The sequence below is a fragment of the Pan troglodytes genome, chromosome 4 (genome assembly GCF_028858775.2).
Source record: "Pan troglodytes isolate AG18354 chromosome 4, NHGRI_mPanTro3-v2.0_pri, whole genome shotgun sequence".
In the NCBI taxonomy this organism is placed as follows: Eukaryota; Metazoa; Chordata; class Mammalia; order Primates; family Hominidae; genus Pan; species Pan troglodytes.
Genome location: NC_072402.2, coordinates 18,914,287 through 18,933,455, shown reverse-complemented (window position 1 = coordinate 18,933,455; position 19,169 = coordinate 18,914,287). Strand labels below are relative to the sequence as shown.

The window sequence follows — 19,169 nt, the reverse complement described above, 5'->3', positions numbered from 1 at the left end:
ATGATTGAGATCTTGAAGTCATTTGTTTTTGTTTCACTTAAGAAGCTATTTTTACAGATGAACAAATGTAAGCTCATAACTCAAGTATGACTATGGTTTCTATTTCTTATATGTATTTCTATTTTGAGCATCAATCCAATCACATGGAAGAAACTTATTTTCAAGTCCCTACCTAATACATTTTCCTATAGTTGGAACTAACATCCAGGGGACTCACATAGTTTTAGGGAACACAGATTTCTATATGCATGTATGTGTGTGTACACATGCCTTATAACCTGAGATTCTGCCATTTTTATCTACAGACACATCTTCTGAAATATCCGTCTTCTGTGTTATTCATATGTCCAAGTAGAAATACTGCTGTGTCATATTTCTTTTCCTTTATGCCAGGCCTCTTCAGGTATGACCATTTTGTTTGTTACTTCTGTTTCCCTCAGGGTTGCAAGATAATTTATATATTTATAAATATATATATACATTATATAGAGTAAATATATATATAAAATCTCTTTGGGGACTTGTACTATATTCTGAAACTATATTCTGAGCTCATTTCTCCAAAATACTACTACTTACGTACCAATCAGTATATGACTCTGTAGATATCATTAGCTCCACTCCAATTCCAACATGAACAGATATAAACATGTATCATATATCCAGAGTTTTTATGGATGGGTAGATAAGGCTGGATAAAGGTACAGTTCGCACTCCCCTTAAGACTGGAACTAGAGTCACCCCTGATTCTTTCAAGAAGCTTTTTGTTGTCTACACACTATCATCAATGCTACACAGGAAATGTGGACATGGATGCAGTCACAATTCCCCTTCTCAGAGGGAGCTCTCAATGGACTCAGGTTAGCTGGTGGGGGTGCCATGTCCTAGCCATATTCCACACCACTTCCTCCTCATCAGAGTCATTTTTCTGTCTCTGGACATAGAAAATCTCCAATACTAGAGAAAAAATGAATTAAAGTCTACTGCTTAAATTGTCAATAAATAAATAGTATACAGTCTTGGCACACTTTCCGTAACCTCCTAAGCCTCATTTTCATTATGCATATAATTATTGTGGTGTGTTTAGTTTTCCTATTGGAAAAGTGTAAGTATGCCTTTTGGTTTCATTGAATCCATAGTGGTTACCTTAGAAATATAATCTTTCTTGGGATGATCACTATGTTTTCTAGGGTTACGTTGGATCCTGGCATCCTAGTGTCCAGAGGATGTCAGAAGGGATAGCATTCTACTAGTACTCAATTAATTATACTTAAAGATATTAAGGAACATGCTAGTTTGGTTGCTTTTACTTGCTTGGTGAATAATGTTAGTATTTTTTTTAATCTCTCCAGAAAAAGATTCAGTTATTTTAGAAATTCCTATTTCTAGATACAGACTTAAAAATCACTTCCCACATCCCTCCTTGTTTAAGTGTTCTCAGAACTGTCATTGGAAAATTGAATTTCATGTTTTTCTTACACTCTTTTCCTTCTGAAAAATCACCCTTTTTCTTCTCCCAGGGCGCTCATAACATTCTATGGAATTACTTCAAATCTCTTCTCATATAGGACCATGGAAATTCCAATTAGCCATACATTCTGAAAATCTGCCTACTCACTGACAATTTGTATTAGGCTGCTTTGCATTGTTATGAAGGAATACATGAAGCCGGGTAATTTATAAAGAAAAGATGTTTATTTTGTTCCATCGTTGTTCTGCAGATTGTACAGGAAGCATGTTGCCAATGTCAGCCTTTGGTGATGTCCTCACGAAGTTTACAATCATGATAGAAGGTGAAGGGGGAGCAGGCATATCACCTGGTGAGAGAGGGAACAACAGAGATGCTAGGCTACTTTAAATGACCAGCTCTTGCCTGAACTAATAGAGTGAGAACTCATTATTATGGGGAAGGCACCAACCCATTCATGATGTATCCACCCCCATGGCCCAAACACCTTCCAGCAGACCCCACCTCCAACATTGGGGATCATATTTCAACATGAGATGTGGAGGCGAAACACACATCCAAACCATATCACAATTCTCCCATAAGAGAATAGACCATGATTCAAGATTCAGTGATTCAAGACACTCTTGCATTCATTCTAGTTGACTGTTGTTTATGAGTTATAATTCATATAAAATGCATCCTTTTAAAATATACAATTCAGTGCTCTTTAGCATATTCCCAAAGTTGTTAAAACTATAATTTTAGAAGATTTCACCATTTCCAAAAAAAAAAAAAAAATTCTGTACCTTTTTGCAGTAACTCCACATTCCTCCCTCTTTCAGCCCCTAACATCCAGTTGTCTGTTTTCTGTCTCTATAAATTTGCCAGTATTATTCATATAAATGAAATCATACTATATGTGGTGTTTTGTGATTTGCCTCTTTCACTTAGAATTAACACTTTTTTAAGTGTTTTTCTTTTTTATTTCTCCTTCATTTCTAATTTTCTTTTTAAATTTTTTTCTAGCATAATACTTTTCCAGGTTCAATCCTATTGTAACATGCATCACTATTTTATTTCTTTGTATTGCCAAATAATATTGAATTGTATGGATATACCATATTTTATTTACTCATTGCATCAGTTGGTGAGCACTTTTAATTTCTTCCATCTTTTGCTCATTATGAATCATGCCACTGTGATCTTTCATGTCCAAGGATTTGGATGCATATAAATTTCCATTTACTTTGGGTATAGTCTTAGGAGTGGAATTGCTAGGTCATGTGGTAACTCTATATTTAACATTCTGAAGTACTACCAAGAATGCTTTCCAAAATGGCTGCACCATTCTAAAAGTTCACCAGCTACATGTAAGAGTTTCAATTTCTCCACAACTTTCCCAGCATTTGTTATTTTCTGTCTTTTTTATTTTAGACAGCCTAGTGGGTATGAAGTGGTATTTCTTGATTACTAATGATGTTAAGTATTTTTTTATGTATCTGTTGACCATTTATAGATCTTCTGTAGAGAAAAGAATATTCAAGTCTTTTGCCCACTTTTTTCGGTTGGGTTGTTCTTTTGTTGTCTAGAACTCTGAAGTTGTATACAAAGTATGAGGACCCTCTTGAGGGACGCATTGGGTTTTTAGATATCTTCCTTTCTCCTTTGACTGTTTCTTCTCTTCCCCAAACCTGAGAAAACTTCATCTAGACTTGTTCAGATTCATCGTGTGTTCTTCATATCCCAAGTCCCATGGGGTCCTGGATTTTTAGTACTTAAAAATCTTCTGTTTTTCTGTAATATTTTAGTTTCCCTGAGGCATACTGTATTATAATGCAAGTAACTGAGAGGAAAGAAAGGGGAAACAAAATGAAGAAGAGAAAAAAAGTTTAACATTTCAATATCTTTTTTGAACACAAAGTATTCTAACAAGACATCTAGTTGTGTGTCAAGAAAAGGAAGCTGCATAAAATCGCTAAAATATGTAAATCTCATACATTGGAATTTTTTTTAATTTTTAAATTTTAATCATTATAGATATATAATAGTTGTAGATATTTATGGGACACATGTGACATTTTGATACAATCATACAACATGTAACAATCAAATCAAGGTAATTGGGATAACCATCATCTAGAGCACATATCATTTCTTTTTGGTAGGAAATTCCAATTTTACTCTTTTAATTATTTTGAAAAATACAATAAATTATTTTTAACTATAGTCTCCCTATTGTGCTACTTGAACACTTGATTTTATTCCTTCTATCTAACTGTTGTCAAATTTAAAAAGGAACATGGCAGTTTTATTTGCCTAATTACCAGCTTTATTCTGAAATTTGTGACAGCCCAGCTGTCTCATAGAATAGGAGATATCAATATTGGTCTTCTTATAACGGGCACTTTTCTTCAGAGGTCTATTGATGCTGAGGTTAAAATCAGCTGATGTATTTGTTTGATAAATATCATAGAAGAGTTATTCTGTGAATTACTGCAATTAGTTTAGTGCCCCTATTATCAGAAATTTCTTATAGAATTATATGGTAAAACTTAAGCGTATAAATCAGTTCTATTAATAAAGCACCCATAAAAAATAAATTACAACGTGTTGCCCACTTAAAGAAATATTCACATAACAGAATCACAAAATATATTCTGCACTGTTATTTTAAGCACTTGTTGCAAAGTTTTTCCTACAAATTTGAATGGCTCCTAGACCACCATTGTTAGTGCAGTAAATTTACTTGAAGCCACACAAAATCGTTACCTATTCTGTAGTTATGAAAAAATGGATAATGAGTACACTTTATTTTCTATAAAAGAGTGAGTTTGCCTTCCACAGTCAAATATTTATCCAAATTTCAAAAAGCATGAAGATGTATTTGTTCTTTTGCAACCAAAGAAATAAGTTATGTAATGATTTAAAATAGAGAATTTATTATCAGCTAGCAGAGAGAATAGACATATCAGAATACAACACAGTAATGACTAGAGTTTTAGAGTTTTAGTAGAAAATTTTCATCTTCAATAAGGCAATTCAATAAGAGAAATTGTATTGTTCCATTCCACAATAAAACATATTTCCAAAAATAAATATGCAAATACAGAGATAATAATTTGCAACAATTGAGTGACTCTTTCTGTGGGTAAAATTCCTCTAGTGATATTGATGAAATAGAAATAAATAGATGTTAAATTAATTTATTTTACAATAGATTGCAATGACAATGGTGATTTAATGAAAGACCATTTCTCAGTTATGAGGCAATGGCCATATGTGAGTGGAATGTGAAAGGGTACAGTTGGAGAATATCTGACATGCTCAACTCTCATATTTTTATAAATTATGATGTCGATGTCACTGAAGTTTGTTCTCACATTTGCTTCTACTACCTGCTGGTAATATACAGTACAGAATTTTTATCACTTCTACCATAAACAAAGGTCAGCAATCACTTTAAAATACAAATGTTGACACATGGTTACTTTATCAAAAGTTTCCCTTCGCTTAAACCTCATTGAAGAAAATCTAAAGAAGCACAGCAGTGTGTGGAGACTCACATCCTGAACTTTTGCTCCAGGAACTACCACAGGAACATACCAGGAAAGCCAAGAGAATTCACAGACTCTTTGAAGGTAGCAGATTTCTCCTGCAGGACCCAGGAGAGAGCTGAAAACCTTTGAGTGTCCCAAGTGTGAAAGGCGGATCAATCATCTGCCCCAGAACACAAACCCTCACTGGGGAACCTGAAGGTCCAGATCATGGGAGAATTTGACCTTACCTGGAGATCAGACAAATTTAGAGAGCCAAGCAAAATATAGGGGTGGAAGATGCAGTGGAAAGAGCCCTGTGGGCTCTCTCAGTCCCCAGGGAAGCCATTTCTGACTTTGTCTTGCAGAGGTCCTTGGGGAGGGCTCACAGGGGAACTGGGAAAAGACCACAGGGAAAAGGAAACTTCCAGCTGAACTTTGTAACAATTTCGGCTGAATGGGAAGTTTCCTGGACAGAACTCAGAGGAGGAGGTGAATCAGGAGTGCAAACATAGCTCAGAAGCCAAGGCAGGCAGGGAAGTGCAAAACCTGAAAGGCTTGCTTGCTTTCTCAGTGGGGAGGCTTGCAGCCTGGGGCAAGTTCTCAGCCCTGCTCACCTGGCTGCCTGGAAATAAACTCAGTGCTCTTGGGAGAGGGCATGGTGGGAGTGAGACCAGTCTTTTGGGCTGCACGGGAGCTGGGTGAGGCCTGTAACTGCCAGCTTTCCCCTGCTTCCCTGGCGACCTGCATGAGGCAGCAGAGGCAGCCATAAACCCCCTGGGAAAATAACTCCACTGGCCTAAGAACAATACCGCCATTCTCCACAGCAGCAGCAGCAAGTCCCACCCAAGGAGAATCTGAGCTCAGACACGCCTAACCCTCCCCACACCTGACGGTCTTTCTCTCCTGCCCTGGTAGCCAAAGACAAATGACATAATCTTTTGGGAGCTCTAGGGCCCTGCCCACCACCTGATCCTCCCTATACTACCACAGTTGATGCTCTCCTGAAAGCACCACCTCCTGGCAGGAGACCAACCAACACAAAACTAGTGCAATAAATGAACGACAACTAAGGACCCTCACAGAGTCCATTTCACTCCCCTGCCACCTGTGATAGAGCAGATGCTTCTATCCATGGCTGAGTGACCTGAAGATGGTTCACATCACAGGACTCTGTGCAGGCACCTGCCAGTGCCAGCTTGGAGCCTGGTAGTTCTGCTGGGTGGCCAGATTCAGAAGAGAAATTACAATCATTGCAGTTTGGCTCATAGGAAGCCACATCCCTAGGGAAAGGGAGAGAGCACTACCTAAGGGAGAAACACTGTGGAACAAAGGAATCTGAACAGCAACGCTTGAGCCCCATATCTTCCCTCTGACATAGTCTACCCAAATGAGAAGGAACTAGAAAAACAATTCTGGTAATATGACAAACCAAGTTTCTTTAAACCCCCAGAAGATCACACTAGCTCATGAGTAATGGATTCAAACCAAGAACAAATCCCTGAATTGCCAGAAAAATAATTCAGAAGGTTGATTATTAAGCTAATCAAGGAGGCATCAGAGAAAGGTGAAGTCCAACTTAATAAAATCAAAAAAGTTATAAGATATGAAGCGAAAAATCTTCAGTGAAATATATAGCATAAGAGAAAAACTGTCACAACTTCTGGAAATGAAGGACACACTTAGAGAAATGCAAAATACCCTGAAAAGTCTCAGCAATAGAATCAAACAAGTAGAAGAAAAAAACTTCAGAGCTTGAAGACAAGCTTTTTGAATTAACCCAATCCAACAAAGACAAAGAAAAATGAATTTAAAGAAATGTACAAAGCCTCCAAGAAGTTTGGGATTATGTTATATGTCCAAACCTCAGAGTAATTGGTATTCTTGAGGAAAAAGAGAAATCTAAAAGTTTGGAAAACATATTTGAAGAAATGGTAGAGGAAAACTTCCACAGCCTTGCTAGTGATCTAGACATCCAAGTACAAGAAGGTCAAAGAATACCTGAGAAATTTTATCACAAAAAGATCACCTATGCACAGAGTCATCAGGTTATCTAAAGTCAAGACAAAGTAAAGAATCTTAAGAGGTGTAAGGCAAAAGCACCAGATAATCTATAAAGGAAAGCATATTAGATTAACAGCAGATTTCTCAGCAGAAACCCTACAAGCTAGAAGGAACTGTGGCTCTATCTGCAGCCTCCTTTAAAAAAAATTATCAGCCAAGAATTTTGTATCCAGTGAAACTAAGCTTCATAAATGAAGAAAAGATACAGACTTTTTCAGACAAAAAAAAGAAATGCTGAGAGAATTCACCACTAGCAAGCCAACACTACAAGAACTGCTAAAAGGAGCTCTAAATCTTGAAACAAATCCTGAAAACTACACCAAAATAGAACCTCCTTAAAGCATGTATCTCACAGGACTTATAAAACTATAACACAATGAAAGAAAAAACACAAGGTACTCAGGCAACAAATAGCATGATGAATAGAATAGTACCTCATATCTCAATACTAACATTGAATGTAAATGGCCTAAATGCTCCACTTAAAAGATACAGAATGGCAGAATGGATAAGAGTTCACCAACCAAGTATCTGCTACCTTCAAGAGACTCACTTGACATGTAAGGACTCACATAAACTTAAGAGAAAGAGGTGTAAAAAGACATTTCATGCAAATGGACCCGAAAAGGAAGCAGGAGTAGCTATTCTTATATCAGACAAAACAAACTTTAAAGCAACAGCAGTTAAAAAAGACAAAGAGGAACATTATATAATGATAAAAGGACTAGTCCAACAGAAAAATATCACAATCCTAAATATATATGCACCTAACACTGGGGATCCCAAATTTATAAAACAACTACTACCAGAGCTAAGAAATGAGACAGAGAGCAACACAAGAATAGTGGAGACTTTGATAGTCCACTAAAAGCACTAGACAAGTCATGAAGACAGAACCTCAACAAAGAAACAATGGACTTAAACTATACCCTAGAACAAATGGACTTAACAGGTATTTACAGAATATTCTACTCAGCAACTACAGAATATATATTCCATTCATCAGCACATGGAACATTCTCCAAGATAGCCCATATTATAGACCACAAAACGTGTCTTTATAAATTTAAGAAAAGTGAAGTTATATCAAGTACTCTCTCAGACCACTATAGAATAAAACTGAAAATCAACTCCAGAATGAGCCCTCAAAATCATGTAAATACATGGAAATTAAATGACCTGCTCTTGAATGATCATTGACCCAACAATGAAAGAAAAATGGAAATTTAAAAATTCTTTGAACTGAACGATAATAGTGACACAACCTATCAAAACTTCTGGGATACAGCAAAGGCAATGCTAAGAGAAAATTTCATAGCATTAAATGCTTATATCACAAAGTCTGAAATTGTAACAGCCTGACCAATGTGGAGAAATCCTGTCTCTACTAAAAATACAAACTTAGCCAGGCATGGTGGCTCATGCCTGTAATCCCAGCTACTCGGGAGGCTGAGGAAGGAGAAACACTTGAACCTGAGCCGACATCATGCCATTTCACTCCAGCCTGGGCAACAAGAGCGAAGCTCCATCTCAAAAAAATAAAAACAAAAGAAAAAAATCTGAAAGAGCACAAATGGACAATCTAAGCTCACACCTCACAGAACTAGAGAAACAAGAACAGACCGAACCCAAGCCCAGCAGAAGTAGAGAAACAACAAAGATTAGAGGAGAACTAAATGAAATTAAAACAAAAAAAAAATACAAAAGATAAATGAAACAAAAAGCTGGTTCCTTAAAAAGATAAATAAAATTGATAAACCATTAACAAGCTAAACCAATTAAAAAAAGAGAAGATCCAAATAAACTCAATTAGAAACAAAATGAGATATTTACAACCAATACCACAAAAATACAAAGATCATTCAAGGTTAATGAACATCTTTACATGCATAAACTAGAAAACCTAGATGAGATGGATAAATTCCTGGAAATTTACAGCCCTCCTAGATTAAACCAGGAAGAAACAGAAACTGTGAAGAGACCAATAACAATCAGTGAGATTGAAATGATAATAAAAATAATTGCCAACAACAACAACAAAAAGTCCAGAACCAGACGAATTCACAGCTGAATTCTATCAGACATTCAAAGAAGAATTGGTACCAATGCTATTGACACTATTATACAAGATAGAGAAAGAGGGAATCTTACCTAAATCATTCCATGAAGCTATTGTCACATTAATACCAAAACCAGAAAAGGACATGATTAAAAAAGAAAAAAAAAGAAGAAAACTACAGACCAATAATTCTGATGACTATAGATGCAAAAATCTTAAACAAAATACTAGTGAATCGAATCCAATAGCATATCAAAAAGATAATCCACCATGATCAAGTGGGTTTCATACCAAGGATGCAGGGATGGTTTAACATATGCAAGTCAATAAATGTGATACAGTACACAAACAGAATTAAAAACAAAAATCACATGATTATCTCAATAGATGCAAAAAAGCGTTTGAGAAAATTGAACATTCTTTTATGACTAAAACACTCAGCAAAATTGGCATAGAAGGGGCATATCTTAAGGTAATAAAACACATCTAAGACAAACCCACAGCTAACATAATACTGAACCAGGAAATGTTGAAAGCATTCCCCCTGAGAACTGGAAGAAGACAAGGATGCCCACTCTCACCATTTCTATTTAACACAGTACTGGAAATCCTAACCACAACAATCATACAAGAGAAAGAAAGGCATCCAAATCAGTAAAGAATATCAAACTATCACTGTTGGCTGATGATATAATCATATAACTCAAAAATCATAAAGACTCCTCCAAAAAGCAACTAGAACTGGTAAATGAATTCAGCAAAGTTTCCAGATACAAAATTAATGTACACAAGTCAGTAGCTCTTGTGTATACCAACAGTGACCAAGCTGGGAATCAAATCAAGAACTCAACCCCTTTCACAATTGCTGCAAAAAAAATTAAATTTAATTTTAAAAAATTTACTTAGGAATATACCTAACAAAGGAGGTGAAAGACTTCTGCAAGGAAAACTCAAAACATTTCTGAAAGAAATAATATACAACACAAACAAATGGAAAAACATCCCATGCTCATGCATCGGTAGAATCAATATTGTGAAAATGACCACACTGCCAAAAGCAATCCAGAAATTCAACACAATCCTCATCAAAATACCACCATCATTTTTCACAGAACTGGGAATAACAAGCCTGAAATTCATACAGAACCAAAAAAGAGCCTGCATAGCCAAAGCATGACTAAGCAAAAAGAATAAATCTGGAGGCATCACGTTACCTTACATCAAACTATTGTATAGGGCCATAATCACCAAAACAGCATCATACTGGTATACATATAGGCACACTGACCAATGGAACAGAATAATAATAACACAAAAAAACAGAAATAAAGCCAAATAACCACAGCCAACTAATCTTTGACAAAGCAAACAAAAACATAAAGTGGGGAAAGAACACCCTATTCAGCAAATGGTGCTAGGAAGCCACATGTAGAAGAATGAAGCTGGACCCTCATCTCTCACCTTATACAAAAATTAACTCAAGATGGGTCAAGGACTTAAATCTAAAACCTGAAACCATAAAAGTTCTAGAAGATAACATCAGAAAAACTCTTCTAGACATTGGCTTAGGCAAAGACTTCATGAGCAAAAACACAATAGCAAATTCAAGAAAAACAAAGATAAATAGATTGGACTTAATTAAACTAAAAAGTTTCTGCACAGCAAAACAAACAATCAGCAGAGTAAACAGACAACCCAGAAAAGGGGAGAAAGTCTTTGCTTTCTGTACATCTGAGAAAAAACTAATATCCACAAGGAACTCAAACAAATCAACAAGAAAAAAAATTAAACAATCCCATCAAAAACTGGGCTAAGGACATGAACAGACAATTCTCAAAAGAAGATATGCAAATGACAAACAAACATACTCAAAATGAAAAAATGCTCAACATCACTAATGATCAGGTAAAGGCATATCAAAACCACAATGCGAGAATAGCCATATTCAAAAAATTAAAAAAAAATCCATGTTGGCATGGATATAGTGAGAAGGGAACACTTTTACACTGCTGGTGGGAATGTTAACTGGTACAACCACTATGAAAAACAGTGTGGAGATTGCTTAAAGAACTAAAATTAGAGCTACCATTTCATCCAGCAATTCCACAACCGGGTATCTACCCAGAGGAAAAAAAAGTCGTTATATAAAAAAGAAGCTTGCACCCACATGTTTTTAGCAGCACAGTTCACAATTGCAAAAATATGGAACCAGCCCAGTGGTCCATCAATCAGCAAGTGGATAAAGAAATTGTGATATATATACCATGGAATTCTACTCAGCCATAAAAATGAATGAAATAATGGCATTCATAGCAGCCTGGATGGAATTGGAGACCATTCTAAGTGAAGTAACTCAGGAATGGAAAACCAAACATCATATGTTCTCACCTGTAAGTGGGAGATAAGCTATGAGGATACAAAAGGCATAAGAATGATACAATGAACTTTGGGCACCCAGGGGAAGGGGGGGGAGGGAGATGAGACATAAAAGACCACACACAGCATACAGTGTACACTACTTGAGTGAGGGGTGCACTGAAATCTCAGAAATCACCACTAAAGAACTTATTCATGTAACCAAACCCCACCTGTTCCCCAAAAACCTAACAAAATAAAAAATAAATAAATAAACTGCAAGATAAACTCCACAAAAAAAGTATCAAGGACAAACACAGTAACATATATGATAGTAACATTTGTGATATATGGAAACATATCACAAATTACACAAAATAGACAAGCAAAAGATTTATTAGGGGAGATTTTTCTGAAGGACAAAGAGTAGAGGGAGAAGGACAAGGAAAGGTAATAATATAAGAACTGAAATAAATCTATATTAATTATCATATACCTAAGAGAAGATACATTTAAAAGATGGTAAAAAAATATGTTCTGAATTTGGTGCAAATGTTGGCCACATATGTGTTTGTGAAACTACTAGTTTAAATGCTTTTTATATTGATTGACATTGGATATGTAATAATGAAGTACAAGCATAACAACTTAAAATATATTTTTCAGTCAAAAAAAGAAAGAATGATACAAGAAAGCACTACCAAAAAAGAAGAAAATCAATTATCATCAGCCAGCTTTACATTTAATGGACTACAAGTTTTAACAATTTATATGGCACTCCAGTGACCAAAAAGAAAGATGTGGTCTTTGCATGATATAACTTATAATAAAAAGAGAACAGCTAAAGAACAAGAATCACTGTGTAAATTTTATGTATGTGTAATATTATTGTAAAATTGAAGTCAATTTATAACTTTAGGTTACAGTTTATTGTTAACGATTACATCTACTTTAAGAATGGAGCAACAGATCAAATTTACAGATGCAGAAACAAAAGACCTGAAAATGATGTAATTTCTGAAGGTGACAGCTTGATTGAGTAAGAAACAAATTCCAGATTTTTCTGACTCTAAGTGCTATATTATTTTCATCATAAAATAATGCCTAGTCAAGCAGCCATGATAAATGAAAAATGGCATCCTCAGTATTCATTATACAGCAATATAAAACACTCAGATGCTCATGCAGTTTCTCTATTGGGTGGATGACCTGGTCATAGAAAACAATGACTTTTCCCTGAAAAGTAGGCAGAACTAGGTCTACAGCTGGCCCTGCTAAGAAAGTCCAAAGGTCAAAGCTGAATTGTTTCAGAGTTTCGAATTTACTGCAAACCCAGTGGGGCCCAAAATAATGATTACCCTGACCAGTCATGCTTCTAAATTCCAGAAGGCACGATGATGATTCAACAAATAAGAAAGCTCGTAATAGCCTAATTCTCTGTAAAATGTGAGATTAAATCCCAGCAAGTTGTCTTCTGACGGGAGCTACATTTTCACATCACCGGATAATTCTGTTGATTATCAAGTATTATAAAATTCTTAATGCTTATAACCCTTTAGCATTCATACTTTACCCCTATGTGGTTGTGGGTATTGTAAAATATCACCAGTATATTGACTGTGTCTCTGTTTTCAAGAGAAATTTGAACACAAAATTTGCTCAACATAAGAACATAGCAATGAAGCCTCTCAATGCTCCCATGAAGCAGGCACTTAGTGTCCTGGGAGCTGTGTTGGACGGTTGGTCACCACTTACTGCTGGCCGCAGTTGCCATGGGGGGTAATTTGAGAAGCTGCACATGTTGCAGTGATTGTCCAAAGAACAGCAGACTGTCCAAATAGCTAATCAATCTGTTGGGGCCAAGCAGAGAGAAAGCTTCCAAGTAATGGTGCCAATGGCAGAGAAATCGGGGACACCAGACTGGAGAGAGGGTCCAAAGCAGATGGTGAGAGTTGTAGCCACCTGGAGTAATTCTCTGGGTCAATTAGCAAGCACCAGTGGTGGCTTTCTGGGTAATTCTTCAAGCCATGGAAGAAAAAATGGCTGCCTTAAGAATATAGTTTGGAGTCTAAGGTGAGAGAGAGATTTTTTAAAATTTACCTTCCCTTTTTATCATGACTACCAGCTCCCTTATGTCATCACCTCATTCTCCACTAAGCCTGGACCCCATTGATGTTGACCTTAATTTCTATCCACAGGAAACATTATCTAACTTGCTAATGTTACCTTACATTAGGACCTTAGACGAACAGCACAGTGCTGGGTCTATTCCTGAATTTAGGCTACCAAGTACAATACAGAAAAAGAAAAGCATGCATTATTGTTAGACGAATTTCAATCTTCAGAGAAGATTGGGTTCTTCTGAGAAACAGGACCAATGAGATGTGTGGCGGGGAGAGGGGGGGAATATAGTATGTGCCACATAATGATATTTTGGGCAACAATTGAATATAAAACAGCAACCCCATAAGATTATGATGGAACTAAAAAAATCCTATTGCTGGCCAGGAGCAGTAGCTCACACCTGTAATCCCAGCACTTTCGGAGGCCGAGGCGGGCAGATCACCTGAGGTTGGGAGTTTGAGACCAGCCTGACCAACATGGAGAAACCCCATCTCTACTAAAAATATAAAATTAGCTGGGCGCAGTAGCACATGCCTGTAATCCCAGCTACTCGGGGGGCTGAGGCAGGAGAATCATTTGAACCTAGGAGGTGGAGGTTGTGGTGAGCTGAGATTGCGCCACTGCACTCCAGCCCAGGCAACGAGAGCGAAACTCCGTCAAAAAAAAAAAAAAAAAAATTCCTATTGCCTAGTGACTGTATAAATCTGTAGCCATCACAGTGTTGTAGCAAAATGCACTACCTTTTCTGTTTAGATATGTTTAGATACACAAATACCATTGTGTTAAATTTTCTATAGTATTCAGTACAGTACCATGTGTACAGGAGATATATATCAATAGGAGATATATATATATATCAATAGGAGATATATATATATATATATCAATAGGATATATATATCAATAGGATATATATATCAATAGGATATATATATATCAATAGGATATATATATATCAATAGGATATATATATCAATAGGATATATATATATCAATAGGATATATATATATCCTATTGATATATATATATATATTTTTTTTTTTTAATAGGAGATATATTATCTCATGTAGCCTGGGCATGTAGTAGGCATACCCTCTAGGTTTATGTAAGTACACTCTTTGATGTTCACACAATGAACATTATGAGCCCGTTTTCACACTGCTGCATACCTGAGACATGGCTAGGGAGGCCTCACAGTCATGGCAGAAAGCAAGGAGGAGCAAGTCACTTCTTACATGGATGGTGGCAGGCAAAAAGAGAGAGCTTATGCAGAGGAACTTCTCTTTATAAAACCATCAGATCTTGTGAGATTTACTTACTATCATGAGAACAGAACGTGAAAGACTTGCCCCCATGATTCAATTACCTCCCACCGGGTCCCTCCCACAACCCATGGGAATTTAAGGTGAAATTTGGGTGGGGATACAGAAAAACCGTATCAAAACCATTTCTCAGAATATATCCCCAGTGTTAAGCCACTCAGGACTCTGTGTGTGTATATTTAAATCTCTCTCTCTCTCCCTTCCTCCCTCCTATCTCTGTCTTTCTCCTCTCCCCAGCCCTCTCTCTGAGGTTATATACCATATGTATTACAGTCCTATATGTATAAATCTACTGAGAGAGAGAGAGAGAGAGAGAGAGAGAGAATTATTTCAAGTAATCAGCTTATGTATTTGTGGAAGTGCAGGTTCAAAATCTGCAGGGTAGGTCACTAATCTGGAGATGCAAGAAGAGTCACAGTCTAAGCCTGAAGGCAGACAGGTGGCAGAATTCCTTCTTGACCAGGTGATATTAGTCTTTGTTCTATTAAGACCCTCAATGGAGTAGATGAGACCACTCACATTAAAGATCATAATCTGCTTAAAGTCCACTGGTCTAGACAATCATCTCAGAGGTCTCCAACCCTGGTCCATGGATCCATACTGGACTATGGCCTGTTAGGAACCCAGCTGCATAGCAGGAGGTGACCTGCGGACAAGTGAGCATTACCACCTGAACTCCACCTCCTTTCAGATCAGCTACAGCATTAGATTCTCCATGGAGCACAAACCCTATTGTGAATTACACATATGTGGAATCTAGGTTGTGTCTCATTATGAGAATCTTAAGCCTGATCTCAAAACCATCACCCACCCCAGCCATGGAAAAATTGTCTTCCACAAAACTGATTCCTGGTGCCAAGATGTTTGGGGACCACTGGTAAATCTCATTCAAAAGACACCTTCCCAGAAACATCCATAATAATGTTTAACCAAATATCTGGGCACTGTGGCCCAACCAACTTGGCATATAAAATTAACCATCATATTATGGATCCTGGAACTTCCACCCATTTCTCTTTACTGAGTTCCATAAATACGTAACATTGAACATTCCCGTGTGAATGTAGCATAGGCACCTTCAACTCCAGGGATGCAAAAGTGAGCTTTTCTACCCTAGAAAACCAGCTCTTTATCCTACATTTTCTGTTCATCCACAGCATCATCAGTTACCTAGTCTCTAAGGCAGAAAGCTCGTTTATCTTTCTGTCTCTCCCTTATAATCAATCACAAACTCCTCTCACAGTTACTGCTTAGATATTTCTTGACTCTCCTTCTCATCTTACCCCTGACCCCACTGCTCTGGTTCACCCTTATGACACAGTTTTGGCTGAACATAATAAAAAGCCATGTGCTGAAGCCAGCCAAGAATGTCAGCCAGATACTCCCTAAGAACACCACTGCTGGACTGAAACTGACTCAAGTCTTTGAGGCTTCAATCCTCTAAGCCACATAACCATGGTCATAATATAGCTAGGACCTCATCCTCACTTGCCTCATTGTGCTGATTGCTGATACAACAACCACAGATGCCAGCTTTAAACACCGAAAGGAACACCTAAGGGACACACTTATCAGACAATTAACCATTCAAGCCACAGGTAAGTCTGTGTGGTCCAAAGATCCATGGAGCTCCAAGAAACTGTTAGAACCCAAATTCTCCATGTCCATCATCTTTGTTTAACAGCTAAGTACTAGCATCTATGCACATAAATACACACACACACCCTCTGAGGACCCTCTGAGAATGCACCCCTCTCATATTTGCCTCATCAAAAAAGTCACCCACGGTGCTTGTTAAAAGTTCAAATTTCTTGTTCTGGGGATCATACCTGGGATGAAAACTGGAGAAATGTATTTTCACCTGGGTGCAGTTGAATTTTATGCATAGGAAAGTTTGGGAAACACTGCTTTACCAATATCATCTCCACAACTCACTGTGTGCTTTTAACATACAACAAATTCCTCTCTTCTCTCTTTTTCTCTTGCTCACTTTCTTCCCTTCCTACTATACCCCACCATTGTGCTCGCTAAAATTTCTCTGGCAAGATCATAAAGCCCCAGTAAATTCTGAGCTTCTTTCCTGAATGCTAATCCTATGTTTTGACCAGGTTCTCTGCTAAGGACACTCCCTTGACATGTTTTCAATGAGGCTGCTCATAACCCATGTACATTTGGATTAGAAAGTTGAGGCTATATCTTTATTCCTTCCTTCTAATATTTGCATCTCTTGCCTTTTTAAAGACCCCTTTAGATACTTGTAACTGTGAACAGAGTGAGAGAAGGGCTGTAGATAGCATAGCCTGAGGATAATATTGAATCCAGGAAAGTATTCCTGGTTACAGGAGATATTAGAGCAGGGTCTGAGAGGGAAAAAGTGGGGAACATATGAAAGATAAAAGAATTGTAAGATTTCTGGAAATCAGAGTTCCGAGCATACATGGAATTCAAAAATTCAAAAATTACCTTTTGAAATCTGAAGGGACACTTCCTGCATTGTAACATAAAATGAAAAGAGGACTGTGACTATAGACACACTTCAATCTGTATATTTTTGGGGGAAAATTGACAGAATTCCCACCTAATAACTCGTGTTTACTCATTCAAGAAGGAGGCAAGGCTCTCTTCCCAGAATAGGGAGCTTGAAATGGGCTATTAGAGCTTTGAGAAGAGTAGGAAAGATTTGAAGTTGTTGCTGTGAAAAGTGTGAGAGCAAACTGTCTGAAGCAATACAGGATTGAAGACCATGTACATTGACGTTGGGGTGTGTGTGTGTGTGTGTGTGTGTGTGTGTTTCCCTAATAGGTGATCTGTTTTGTGGTTACAGACCCAGAGAAGGCAGGTAGCTGAGTTTATCCATGCAGGTGGTAGGAGTGTATGCGGCATGGGTTTTTAGATCATGAGTATAAGAGATGAGAGAAGAGAGTTTAGAGAATTCACAAGAGTCCGGGCAGTGGCTCACGCCTGTAATCCCAGCACTTTGGGAGGCTGAGGCAGGTGGATCACCTGAGGTCAGGAGTTCAAGACCAGCCTGGCCAACATGGTGAAACCCCACCTCTACTAAAAACACACAAAAAAATTAGCCGGGCATGGTGACACATGCCTGTAGTCCCAGCTCCTCATGAGGCTGAGGCAGGAGAATTGCTTGAACGTGGGAGGTGGAGGTTGCAATGAGCCAAGATCACACGACTGCTGTCAAGCCTGGGCAATAGAGACAGGCTCCATCTCAAAAAGAAAAAAAAGGAGAATTCACAAGAGAGTGATTGAAATGTTGACTATTGCTGAGATTCTGCTTGGTGTGAAGAACATCTATCCCAACCATTATGTACCTGGGATGATGACCGTAAATATACTCAAGGTCTCTGTTGACTTTCTGTAATTTGGACTGAAATCAAAATTCCATGGATCTATTGAAATTCTGAGTCCTATGAAATTAATGTTACCTCAGAGCCAACACCAATCACTCCTGAAAATCCTAGGTGTTTTTCATTCACCGCTACCCATCATCTATGCACATGACTCTGAGTCATATGGGGAAGACTAAACGGAAGGTCCCTTTGATGTTCTTGTCTTATTATAACATGATCCTTCCCTAAATAAATACAGTTATGTTTTGTCTTTGTTTTTGATATAATGTTTGTGCATATTCATGGGGTACATGTGATATTTTGTTACATGCATATAATGTATAGCGATGGAGTCAGGGTATTTAGGGTATCCATTACTTATAGTATCAATTTATGTGTTGGGTACATTTCAAGTCCTCTCTTACTAGATATTTTGAAATATGCAATACAATGTTGTTAACTATCATCACCCTACTATGCTATTAAACATTAGAATGTATCCCTTCTTTTTAACTGTATATTTGTACCCATTAACTAACCTGTCTTCATCCCCCCACCCCACTCACACACCCTTCCTAGCCTCTGATATCTATTATTCTACTATCTTCCTCCATGAGATCAATTTTTTAGACCTCACATATAAGTGAGAACATGTCATATTTGTCTTTCTACACCTGGCTTATTTCATGTAACATAATAACTTCTAGTTCCATCTATGTTGCTGCAAATGACAGGACTTCATTCCCTTTTATGGCTGAATAGTATTCTACTGTGTTTATATTCCACGTTTTCTTCATCCATTAGTTCACTGATGAACACCAAGATTGATTTCATGTCTTTGATACTGTGAATAGTGCTGCAATAAACATAGAAGTGCATGCACCTTTTTAAAACACTGATTTATTTTCCTTTGGATA

General features: G+C 37.3%; 1 long non-coding RNA gene across 3 annotated transcripts in view; it reads right to left on the bottom strand.

Annotated features, from left to right (window-relative positions):
• Positions 1-529: 529 nt before the first annotated feature.
• The window catches only part of LOC107974646 (uncharacterized), a 162,603-nt gene continuing 143,963 nt past the window's right edge, over positions 530-19,169 (bottom strand). For all 3 annotated transcript variants that reach the window (XR_001717536.3, XR_010157171.1, XR_001717535.3), the window contains one exon: positions 530-3,293. This is a non-coding gene — a long non-coding RNA (uncharacterized LOC107974646). The remainder of the gene's footprint in view (positions 3,294-19,169) is intronic.